The sequence below is a fragment of the Saccopteryx leptura genome, chromosome X (genome assembly GCF_036850995.1).
Source record: "Saccopteryx leptura isolate mSacLep1 chromosome X, mSacLep1_pri_phased_curated, whole genome shotgun sequence".
In the NCBI taxonomy this organism is placed as follows: domain Eukaryota; kingdom Metazoa; phylum Chordata; class Mammalia; order Chiroptera; family Emballonuridae; genus Saccopteryx; species Saccopteryx leptura.
The window spans coordinates 77,450,854-77,464,070 of record NC_089516.1 but is presented as its reverse complement, the minus strand read 5'-3'; the positions used below and the strand labels follow the sequence as shown (position 1 = coordinate 77,464,070).

The 13,217-nt window shown below is 39.1% G+C and overlaps 1 protein-coding gene across 1 annotated transcript in view; it reads left to right on the top strand.

Moving 5' to 3' along the window:
* The window catches only part of CHM (CHM Rab escort protein), a 185,730-nt gene that overhangs the window by 81,883 nt on the left and 90,630 nt on the right, over positions 1-13,217 (top strand). The gene's annotated exons all lie outside the window — the stretch shown is intronic.

The window sequence follows — 13,217 nt, the reverse complement described above, 5'->3', positions numbered from 1 at the left end:
GTCTAAGATCGCCACTGGTTCTCTTGTTTCTTCTTGATACGTGAATAAGAGATGAAACTTAGGAAGACAAAAATAAGATTTACTCAGGATTTAGTATTTGCAAACATATATTTTATTGCTCTGCTCTTATAATCATTCTGCCTGCCTACCTACCTACCGTATTTCCCCATGTATAAGACACTCCCATGTATAAGATGCGCCTTAATTTTGGGGCCTGAAATTTGGAAAAAAAATGTATTACATAAAGTTATTGAACTCAAGTTTAACTCATTGAATAATGAGCACAAATACAAGAAGCGCGAAAAAGCAGGAAATGCTACTAAATAATCTACAACCACTGTATAAGACACGCCCAGTTTTTAGACCCCAAATTTTTCAAAAAATATTGCATCTTATACATGGGGAAATATGGTACTCCTGAAAGATATATTCAGTTTGTCCTGTTTTTGAGCTTTAAACATAGAATCACACTGTAAATTCCTTTTTCCACTCAATATTATGTTTCAGAGTAGCATCCTTGATGTGTATAATTAGTTAATTTATTTTCATTGCGATACATTGTGAATTGTATATTATGAATATGCCACATTTTGTTTTCCCTTTTTCTATTAATGGACAACAGATGTTGCCAGATTTTTTTATTTTATTAATATTCTTATATTTGTTTCAAGGTATACACATTCAAGAATTTCTCAAGAATATCATACTAAGTGAAATAAGTACATCAGAAAAAGCCAAGAACTGTATGATTTCACACATAGGTGGGATATAAAACTGAGACTCATGGACATAGATAAAAATGCAGTGGTTACCAAGGGGTGGGGGTGGGAGAAGGGAGAAAAGAGGGACAGATATATTGTGACAGAAAATTATTTGACTTTGGTTGATGGTTATAGAACACAATCAACAGTTCAAATGCTATAGAGATTTTTACCCGGAACCTGTGTGTTCTTATGGACCAGTGTCACCCCATTACATTTAATTACTAAATATAAAATAAATAAAATGAGAAAAAAATTAGTTTCTCTAGGATACATATCTAGGAGTGGAATTCCCGAGTCATGGGATAGATGAATGTTCATACAAGATAGTGCCCAGTTATTTCTCCAGACAGTTGGGTCAGTTTGCATTCCCCTAGCATATATCAGGGTTCCCATAGCTCTGCATCTTTGTCAGCATTTGGTATTATCAAACTTTCTAATTTTTGTCAATCCTCCTCCCCTAAAATACCAGCACATTTTATTTTTATTTTTTTAATTTTTATTTTATTAAATTTGTTGGCGTGACATTGGTTAATAAGAATATATGTTTCAAGCATATAATTCTATAATACATCATCTGTGTACAGTTTACATTCAAGAGCATTTTGTATTAGTTTCAGGTAGACAATTTAGTGGTTAGACAATTTTCTACTTTTTTTTTTTTTTTTACAGAGACGGTGAGTCAGAGAGAGGGATAGACAGGGACAGATAGACAGGAACGGAGAGAGATGAGAAGCATCAATCACCAGTTTTTCATTGCGTTGCAACACCTTAGTTGTTCATCGATTGCTCTCTCATACGTGCCTTGACTGTGGGCCTTCAGCGGACCGAGTAACCCCCTGCTGGAGCCAGTGACCTTGGGTTCAAGCTGGTGGGCTTTTTGCTCAAACCAGATGAGCCCGCACTCAAGCTGAAGAGCTTGGGGTCTCAAACCTGGGTCCTCTGCATCCCAGTCCGATGCTCAATCCACTGCGCCACCGCCTGGTCAGGCGACAATTTTCTACTTTATTTTTTTAGTTTTTATTTAATTTTTTTATTTTTGACAGAGACAGCGAGTGGGGACATATAGGAACCGACAGGAAGGAAAGAGATAAGAAGCATCAGTTCTTTGTTATGGCACCTTAGTTGCTCATTGATTGCTTTCTCATATGTGCCTTGACTGGGGGGCTACAGCAGACCGAGTAACCCCTTGCTCAAGCCAGTGACCTCTGGGCTCAAGCCAGGAACCATGGGGTCATGGTCTGTGATCCCATGCTCAAGCCAGCGACCCTGTGCTTAATTAAGCAGGTGAGCCTGTACTCAAGCTGGATGAGCCTGTGCTCAAGCTGGTGATATCGAGGTGTTGAACCTGGGCCCTCAGTGTCCCAGTCCAACACTATCCACTGTGCCACCACCTGGTCAGGCAACAGTTATCTATTATACAAAGTGAGAAATTGTTAATCACATTGCATTTTATTTTTACTTTCATTTCCCAGATTACTTAGGAGTGTCTTTACGTATGTTCACTGGCCCTTTGTTTTCTCTTCTGGGAAATGTTTTTTAGTGTCTTTTGCCCATTTGTCTGTTGGGTTGTTGTGTTTTTTGTCTTACTGATTTGTGGGAGTTTTTATATATTCTGAACACTAATCTTTTCTCAGTTATATGTGTTGTATATCTTGCCTTAGAATATTTATGCATAGATATCATTAAGATTAATGTAGTCAGATATTGCAGTCTTTATTTTATGCACGGCAATTTTGAGATAGTAGAGCAAAGTAGTGAAGAATCTGGTCTGTGGAGACAGGCGGCCTCAATTCAAGTCCTGGCTCTTCCATTTGTTACCCGTGTTCTTGTGGGCAAGTTTCACAGCCTCTCTTAAGTTACCAATGAATCAGCTTGGGTTTTTCGAGTCTCTCTATTATACCTTTGTGTCCTTGTTCAATAACTTCTCTTTATTATTGCCTGCATTTTGCTTTATCTGAGTTTTGTTCAGCTCATCCCTTCCATCACCTGCCCCTGTCAGTTCTGAGACTGAAAGCTTTCTATGTTTTCTAATATAAGTACTTAAGAGATCAAATTCTCACTACTATTATAAATCGTACACAGTTATTATGTATTGTTTTGGTTACTTTTTATTCCTGAGTATCTTAATTTTCATTATTAATTTTTCATTGAACCATGAGTTGTTATGAGGTGTTTTAAAAGAGCTAATTTGTTTGATTCTTCTGTTCTTATCATCTAACTTAATTGTATTGTGTCTAGAAATATATGTTTTTGGCCCTGGCCAGTTGGCTTATTCGTAGAGTGTCAGCCCAGCTTGTGGAAGTTCTGAGTTCGATTCCCAGTCAAGGCGCACAGGAGAGGAAAACATCTGCTTTTCCACTGTTCCCCCTGTCGCTGTCTCCATCTCTGTATCTCTTTCTCTCCCGCAGACATGGCTCAAATGGTTCCAGCAAAGTTAGCCCCGGGAACTGAGTATGACTCTATGGCCTCACCTCAGGCACTAAAATACTTTAGTTGCTGAGCAATGGAGCAACGGCCCAGATGGGCAGAGCATCACCTGTTGGGTGGCTTGCAGGCTGGATCCCTGTCAGGGAGCATGTGGGAATCTGTCTCTGCCTCCCTCCCTCTCACTTAATAAGGAAAAAAGAAGAAAGTGTGTTTTTATTGTACTAATTCTTTAGATATTATTTTATGACTTAATATGAATGTTTGTAATTTTTCCATGCGTGTTCAAGAGGAATGTTCTTTTCTATTTGTCGGATACAGGGCTCTCTAATTTTTGGTTTTGGAGTCTCATAACAAGCTTTGAGCTACAGTTTTCTTTTTTTTTATTTATAAAATTAAATTTAATGGGGTGACATTGATCAATAAGAGTACATAGGTTTCAGGAAAACATCTCTATAACATTTGAATTGTTGATTGTATTGTGTGCCCATCACCCAAAGTCAAATCATTTTCCGTCAGCATATATCTGTCCTTTTTTATTCCCCTCCCCCTCTCCCTCCTCTGGTAACCACTTTTATGTTCATGAGTCTCATTTTTATATAGAATTTATTGGAGTGACAATAGCTAATAAAATTATACAGGTTTCAGGTGCACACTTCTACAACAGCTGTGTTCTGCTTTGTGTATTGACCACCCCAAGTCAAATCTCCCTCCATCACCATCTATCCCCACCTCCACCCCCACACCCTTTTCCTACCTGAATCACCACACTGTTATCTGGATCTATAAGGTTTTTTTGAAACTTTATGAGATTAAAAAATAATCTATCAATAATAGAGTATTGTGTTTTGAAATCTCCCATTATGTTTGATTTGTCAATTTATCCCTATCATTTTATCAGGTTTTTTTATCCTATGTTTATTTTGAGGCAATTAAGTAAAGTCACAGATTTATAATTGTTTAATCTTTCAGATGAATTTAATATTTTTCATTATCTGATGACCTTTTTCTTCCGTAATAAAACATTTTTAAGTTGACTTTGATAATCAAATACCTACGCCATAAACTTCTGGTACTTGCCTGTTGTATCTTTCTCCATCCCTTTATTTCTCAACATTTCTGAGTCTATATTTAGGGCTCTGAAGAGCATCTCACATATTTTCAATCCTCTTTGACAATCTTGCTGTATTACCAAGCAGGGTGAGTCCTATTAACAGAACTCTTTTCTTCTTAAGTATATACTTTAAAAAGTTCCTCTACTTTACATCTGTGGGTATTAAATGCTTCATAGTTTTTGCATATATGAAAAAAATTTTTGCTTTTTTGTTATGAGTGAAGATTTGCTAGGTAAACATTTCTGGTTTGGCCATTCCTTCTTTAAATTAAATATATTGAGGTGACTGGCTAATAGCATCACACAGGTTGCAAGTGCACAATTCCATTGCATTGTGTGCTCCCCACCCTTTCTCTCAGTAGTTTAACAATTTATCCCACTGGTATTTGGGTTCCATTTTTGCTGTTGAAAAACTTAATGTCAGCCTAATTGTCATTTCTTTATAAGTGATATCTCTTCTCTCTCAGGCTGTTTTTAGATAGTTTGTTTTTGGTGTTCTGAATGTTTATTGCAGTGAATTTCATTTCAATTCTCTTATATTTATCTAGCTTAGTATCTGTTGAACCATATGAAATTAACAATATTAAAGCATTTGACCTACAGTAGTTCAGAGCAACTACATTGTATTTGTTCTTTCTGTGAATTATCATTTATCATTTCGGAAAGTTACCAGGCAATATTTTTGCAACTGGTTTCCCTCCATTGTCTCTCTTCTGTTCTCTTTGGAACCCCAACCAGGTATGTGTAAGAATAGTAGTCTCTCTGTCACATTTTTATATCTCTGTTTCATGTTTTCTCTCTCCTTGTCATTCTGGCTACATGCTGGGTACTTTATTATGATCTGTTTTCTAGTTTATTAATTCTCTTCACCTGTGATTAATCTGTAGTTTAACTCTTTTGGTTTCTTTACCTCGATATTTTAATCTTTTATCCCCTTTTCCAAATCCTCCGTATCATTGTTGGATAGCTTGTTTGTTTTTTTATATAGAGATATCTCACGTTCTGCCATGTATTGTTGCTGTTGATTTATGTTCCCAGTTTATTTCCTTGTGGCATGCTTATCTTTGATTGAGTGTTTATATTTCATTGACTTCAATCTGTAGAAATCTGGGAACCCAGATTAAGGATAATTTCCTTTTGGGATTATTTGTGTTTACTTCAGCCAGAAGGCACTAAAACTTGAGGTCACTTCCACGCCCTTCAGGGCAGCAAGACTTGATTGTTTGAATTGCAGTATTTGATACTCAAAGCTTTGAATTCAGCTCGTGGTTGGCTTATACTGTGTGTGAATGTGTGTGCATGTGTATTTGGGATTGAGAGGTTTCCTGTGCACATTTCTCTTACTCCTTAAATCTCAGCAGTGCAAAAAAAAATATGTTTAATATAAGAAATTCTTTGGTTGTAAGTGGAGATCCCTTCAAGTAGATATTCTCAAATCTTCATTTCTTAGCTATGTGATTTTATGAATGGAGGTGAGAATTTCATAAATTTGAAAGTAACTTAATTCTGAATGGGATAGGTCTGTGTATTTCTAGACAAGCTCTTTCTCCTCTAATTAGTTGGTAGAGTAGGGAGGGATAGGGAGTCATATCTCCCGGAACCACAGGTCTCCCTGTCAATGGAAACTAACAGGAGAGTTCTGTGGTTTTCTCAGTCATTCTTTTCCTCTTCCTGTGGCATCTTATACTTTTAAAGGAGCCATGTTCTTTCTTTCTTTCTTTTTTCCATGTGAGAGGAGGAGAGATAGAGAGACAAACTCCTGCATGCGCCCCAACCAGGATTCACCTGGGAACCCCCATCCTGGGGCCCATGTCTTGCCATCTGGGGCCATGCTCACAACAAAACTATTTTTAGTGCCCGAGGCAGAGGCTCTACAGGGCCATCCTCAGTGCCCAGGGCTGATGTGCTCAATTCAGTTGAGCCATGGCTGTGGGAGGTAAGGGGGAGAGAGAGAGGAGAAGGAGAGAGAAGACAGAGATGGGGAGAAGAAGATCGTCACTTCTGTGTTCCCTGACTGGGAATCAAACCTGGGACATCCACATGCCAGAATGATACTCTACCACTGAGCCAACTGCCAGGGCCCCCATTGTTTCTTCTCATGTTGCCACTTGTTCCTCACTCTTACAGAACTTTAGGGAAAGGAGGACAGAGACAGATGAACAGAGCACTGGGAAATGAGCAGAAGTCCCCTGGCTTCCTTACTAGCACTTTATGAAAATGAAATATTTAACATCATTTCCTTTTCTTTTTTCCACTAAATCCCTGTATTTCCTTTCCTAATTTGTACATTTTCTAAATATGTATTTGGTGTTTGCTTATTTGTTGTTTTTGTGGAAAAAATAAGTTTGATTTGCCCTGTACTGATACAAACTTTCAGAATGAGACCCTTATGTGTTAAATGCTAGACCCCCCCCCCCAAAAAAAAAAAAAAAACCCAACATTTTCCCCAAACAAAGTCATAACCTCCTCAGGATGAGGTTTTATCAGCCTTCCATGTCTTTTTATTCTCACCGGAGCTTATCTAGAAATTTTGTGTGTGGTTCGGACTTAATGTTATGAAAATTATACCTCATCCTTTCCAACTTAAAGTAATAACTTCAGGGAATGTTGCAATTATATGTGTGTTTGTAGGTAGACAGACAGATCCATAGATAGAGTGACTGATATTAAAAACAACAGAGGGAAAGAGAGATGGAGGTGGAAAAGGGAGTTAAATACTAATGCGAAGAGACTTTGCATGGGTCATTGGGGGGCAAAGTGTGGGGGTTTACGAGTGTTATATTATTGAGTGGGACACTCGAAACCATTAACACAATAAATTTAAAATAAAAATGAAAAAAATCTTTTCTTTTGCATTCGAAGTAGTATATTAAACTTTTTGGGTGGTTCTTTGGCAATTAAAGTAACTCTGAGTTCTTCCTACATACTGTATGTATGAGTCTGTGTGAATTATAATAAAAATGCGTTTACTGGCCCAGCCATATTAACTTTTAATCTTATATTCAGTTTCCTACAGAACGCTTTATAATTCCATAGAAATACTGTTCTGTTTCTGTCCTAAAGGAGTAACCACCGCCATCTATATACATCCAAGCCTCCACTTTTTATCACCAGGTTCTCAGAATTAGATGTCACCTGTTCTGTGATTTCTCACCGCCGTCCTGTGTTCTGTTTTAATACAAAGCTCTTAAGCGTCCCTCACGGCCGGTTACAGTGTGTTCCCATCAAGGCTACTGTTATAAATGGCGCACATGCATATTTATGGGAGGGACTCAAAGACATTTGTAAGTCACATCCTTGCATTCTAAATAAATTCTGCATCAACAGTATAACATTTTAACTACTGGATATAACTTTCATGAATAAATGCCCTTTGAGGTTTTTATCAATTTAAATAGGTGGGTTTTTTAAAGCAAAGAAAGTGATGCTTATTTATTGTACTCCCCACTACCCATTAACATGTCATGATACATAAATTGGACCATATTGGAGGAAAAGTCATTGAAACCTATATATTTTTCTAGTCTAGCAAGCCATAGAATTCTCCCTACTATATATTAGTTGGTTAATATTTTTTCTGGCATGCAATGTGGGATATGTGTGCAGTATATAGGCTTTTAAACTCTCATATCTTCCAAACAGAAGTTCTTTTTAAGCCCTAACTGGCTAATTCATTTCTATTATCTGTGTGGTTGGTAGCATAGTAGCTTTTAGGATTACTTTCTAATTCAGAGTGGGTTTCATATACTGTGTCATGTTTTCATAACCTGTGTAATGGAGCAGTACCAGGGGCAGCAAACTGATTTTACATTTTTTATAAGTAGACCTAGACAGCTCAGAGTTTGTTACTTGTATTTTCTAAAGAGGGGGTATTTAACTGATTGTTTACTAAGTAGTTCAGTCTTTCATTCTTTTTTTTTTAAGTGAGTGGGAAGAGAGACACGAAAGGAAAGAGATGAGAAGCATCAACTCATACTTGCATGGTTTTAGTTCACTGATTGCTTCTCACATGTGCCTTGATGGGGCCGGGGGGGGGGGTCTCCAGCCCAGCCAGTGACCCCTTGCTCAAGCCGACGACCTTGAGGTTTTGAACCTGGGTCCTCAGCATCCTAGGTTGACACTCTATCCACTGTACCCCCCTTGGTCAGGCCAGTCTTTTATTCTTGAATGACCTACATTTTATTTCCTTTCATGTAGTAGAACATAAAGATGAGTATGTTTTACTTTCAACATGTAATATGACGTGTGTGTGTATGCAGTATCACCACCAAATACTTTTTACCAGATGTTCTTACTAATTTTTTTTTGGATTTTATGTGGAAAATTGAATAGATGCAAATATGCCTCAGGAAATGGTGGAACACCAGTTGATCTCTAACTTACAGCTTTTAAAAAGAGAGTAGTAGATAGGCCCTGGCCGGTTGGCTCAGTGGTAGAGCGTCGGCCTGGTGTGCAGGAGTCCCGGGTTTGATTCCCGGCCAGGGCACACAGGAGAAGCGCCCATCTGCTTCTCTACCCCTCCCCCTCTCCTTCCTCTCTGTCTGTCTCTTCCCCTCCCGTAGCCAAGGCTCCATTGGAGCAAAGTTACCCGGGCGCTGAGGATGGCTCTGTGGCCTCTGCCTCAGGTGTTAGAATGGCTCTGGTTGCACCAGAGCGACGCCCCAGATGGCAGAGCATTGCCCCCTGGTGGGCATGCCGGGTGGATCCCGGTCAGGCGCATGCGGGAGTCTGTCTGACTGTCTCCCCATTTCCAACTTCAGAAAAATACAAAAACAAAACAAAACAAAAAGAGAGTAGTAGAGAACACCAGAAGTGTAAAGTGTATAAGTAATTTGGCCAACGTTATAGGATCAGCATGGAAGGACTGGACAGGAAATCTCCCATATGATAACGCACATTCACCAATGGCAGAAAGAACGATGGTCCAAAGAGGCTGAGTGGATGCTACTGTGATAATGGCACAACCATGGAATATTTTATTTTATTTTATTTTACTTTATTATTTTATTTTATTTATTGGTCTTTGATGGGAAGGGGGAGAGAGAGAGAGAGAGAGAGAGGAACATCAATCCGTTCCTGTATGTGACTTGACTAGGGGATTGGACCAGCAGCTCTGTGCTTCGGGACAGTGCTCCAAGCAACTCAGATATCTGGCCAGGGTAGAATTTGTTTTTTTAATATAACTTGTTACCTATTGTATATTATTTTATCTCTTTCCTCTGCTTTAATAAAATATCATCCTTTAGTGTAAGATCAAAACTTAAGTCTTACTGAATGTTTTATCATTGCATTTGAAGAACTCATAATAGAAAACATCTCTTGGACCAAAATAAGCTGCTTATTTTATTCTCTAATAATCAATTCTTTTCTACTCTGAGAATCTTTACAAATCTGAGAGACATTTGTTAACCTGGATCAATCTGTTAGAAAACCAGCCAAAGCATTAAAATTGGCTACAGATTGCCTGACTAGGTGGCGGCACAGTGGACAGAGCATCCGATTAGGATGTGGAGGACCCAGATTTGGAATCCCGAGGTCACTGGCTTGACCACGGGGTCGCTGGCTTGAGCGTGGGATCATAGACATGACCCCATGGTCGTTGGCTTGAGCCCTAAGGTTGCTGGCTTGAAGCCCAAGGTCGCTGGCTTGAGCAAGGGGTCACTTGCTCTGTTGTAACCCCTCGGTCAAGGTACATATGAGAAAGCAATCAATGAACAACTAAGCAGCTGCAACAAAGAATTGATGCTTCTCGTCTCTCTCCCTTCCTGTGTATCTGTCCCTATCTGTCCCTCTCCTTGGCTCTGTCTCTGTCAGAAAAAATGAATTTGCCACAGATTATACTGAAAAGAAATTTTATTAGTTTAGATTTTCAGTTGCATGTGAAGTCAGAGCAAAACTGAGGTGGCTTTTGGTGTCAGCCCAAGTGTTCTTTTTTTTTTTTTTTTTTTTTTTTTTTTGTATTTTTCTGAAGTTGGAAATGGGGATAGACAGTCAGACAGACTACTGCATCCGCCCGACCGGGATCCACCCAGCACGCCCACCAGGGGGTGATGCTCTGCCCCTCCGGGGCATCACTCTGTCACAACCAGAACCACTCTAGCACCTGGGGCAGAGGCCAAGGAGCCATCCCCAGTGCCCGGGCCATCTTTGCTCCAATGGAGCCTCGCTGCAGGAGGGGAAAAGAGAGACAGAGAGGAAGGAGAGGGGGAGGGGTGGAGAAGCAGATGGGTGCTTCTCCTGTGTGCCCTGGCCGGGAATCGAACCCGGGACTTCTGCACGCCAGGCCGACGCTCTACCACTGAGCCAACCGGCCAGGGCCTATCTACTACTCTTTTTTTAAAAGCTGTAAGTTAGAGATCAACTGGTGTTCCACCATTTCCTGACCGGCCAGGGCCCAGCCCAAGTGTTCTTGCCCTTCTGTGTGGCAAGTATTGGTTAGGTGATGGATCTAGAGTCCTTGGTAGTACTTTATCTTTCTTTTTCCTTCATCAGCATTCCCCTTTAATCTCTTTTTCTTTCTTTCTTTCTTTCTTTCTTTCTTTCTTTCTTTCTTTCTTTCTTTCTTTCTTTCTTTCTTTCTTTCTTTCTCTTTCTTTCTTTCTCTCTCTCTCTCTCTCTCTCTCTCTTTCTTTTTTTCTTTCTTTCTGTGTGACAGAGACAAAGAGGGGGACAGATAGGGACGGACAGATAGAGACAGACAAAAAGGGATACATAGTATGTATCTCATAGTTTGTGAGGATGAGAATGAATTAGTATCTGCAAAGTGCCTATAACAGCATTTGCCTTAGGAAATACTATATAGGTGTTAGCTGTTGTTAATATTACAGTCGCTGTAATTTTTATAATTATTGCTGCTGCTGCTGTTGTAGAAGCCTCAGGAAAAGTATGATCCTGAGTTAGGGGCAGAGCAAGACTTAGGTGTTATAATCCGGGAGACCCACAGCCTTTTCCTGTATAGGGTCAGATAGTAAATAGTAGTTTAAGCTTTGCAAGCCATATGGTCTCTGTTGAAACTATTTGCAGTCATAGACATTATGTAAAAGAATGGATACACGACTGTGTTTCAGAAACTTCTTATTTACCAAAATAAGCGGCAGGATTTTCTACTTCAGTTTAATCAGTTGAATAATCTTCTGTCTACAAAATATAATAATTTTTAAAAACCCTGATTTTAGGAGATTATACAAGATTACCTCAATGCAGTGCCTGGTTATCTATTAGTCATTCACCAAGTATTGATGGGTAAATGATTAGTAAATATTTACATATTGCTGCAAAGTCTGTGTGTGTTCAAAAATCTGTAGAGCAGTGTTTCTCAAGTTTTCACCTGTGTCAGAATTGAGCACAGGGATTACTGGGCCTCGTTCCCAGGGTTTCTGTGGTGAGACCTGAACACTTGGATTGCTAGTCCATTTCCTGGTGTTGCTGATGCTGTTGTCTTGGACGCGCTGCTTTGCTGAAGGGGAAGCAACCCGGGGGCTGGCTCTCCGGGTCTAACTCTAATCAACAAGAAAAAAAAAATGTTTTAAAGTGACAAAAAGCTTGTGAAGAAGCACCTGTGTTATCTGTTATAAATTTATTTTTATTTTTCCCTTTTAATTCAGTAGCTATATTTTTAACATCTGTTCTCTGCCTAGTACCCTTGCAGGTGTGGTGGATGTGTGTGAAAAACAATATGGCATCCACAGACTTTGAGGACAATGTCAAGAGCATTTACTCTGGTTGAGGAAAGAAAATGCCCGCTTCTGGACCAATTAGGGAATAAGAAAATATGTTTCAGGTGTTAACCAGTGTCACCCTAATGAAGTCAATTAAAAAAATCCCCTACCAAATATATATACTTCATTAGGTTCCAGAATGTGCAATTCAGGTACGAATGGCATCAGTACCCGAAAATGACTGGAAGGAACCTAAACACTTATGCCGTGAAATTAATCCAAGGACGGGGAGGACACTTTGATGACGTTACAGGAACCTCAGACTGCTCTGCTAACTCAGAAAAGAGGAAGACGATCAGGCTTACTCTATGCCAAACTGTTAGTGGTCTGATCCCACTTATTACTGAACATGGCCATCCATGGGAGATCCGTAACTGTTCTAGAGGCTCTTGGTTTAGGTCAGAGCTCCTTATACACTAGGTGCCACTACCTTCACCCATTTACTTGTGACAGACAAAAGTGTCTCTAGACATTGCCAGATTTCCTCTAGGGGCCAAATAATTCCTGTTTGAGAAATACTGGTTTAGTGTAAATCAGTATGCATTGAATTGGTATAGTCTAGCTAAATGTTGAAAGGCTGGGAGTGAAAAATGTTCTTGCAGTCTTTTCTTACAATCTTATTACTCAACTTTTGGTTCTATAAACCGGAGCTATAGAAAAGTTCTTTAAGGAGGAGAACAGTTGAAAATATCTTGGCATTTGAATTAATGGAATGATTCAAGATAATTCATGAAGTTCGTTGAGCAAAGTGCCTGACATATAGGAGATAGGGTTGATAAATAGCCATTAAAAAGCATATTCTTGGGCGACATAGTATCTTAGTCATTCAGAAAAAATGAAAATACTGAAAAGAGAATATATACATTCATTGTTATAAGGAAGGACAAGTCCTATTCTCTACCCTCAAATTTCACCCCTAGAGTTAAACATTGGTAAGTTAGTTGTATGTCTTCCTGTCTTTTCCATGCTTGTACAGGCATCTTTGTGTAATTGTACATATGTGCATACTTAAAAGAATTTTAATGGCTAAATAGTTCCTTGATGTACGGATATACGGACTGGAATTTATTTAACCGTTTTCCTGTTGGTGTCATCATGCCAAAGTAAAAAAGTGTTTATTATATAAGAAATATAATTTCATATGGAGAAAATTTGGAAAACAGGAACACAAGTATAAGGTCTACCGGAAAGTTCTGT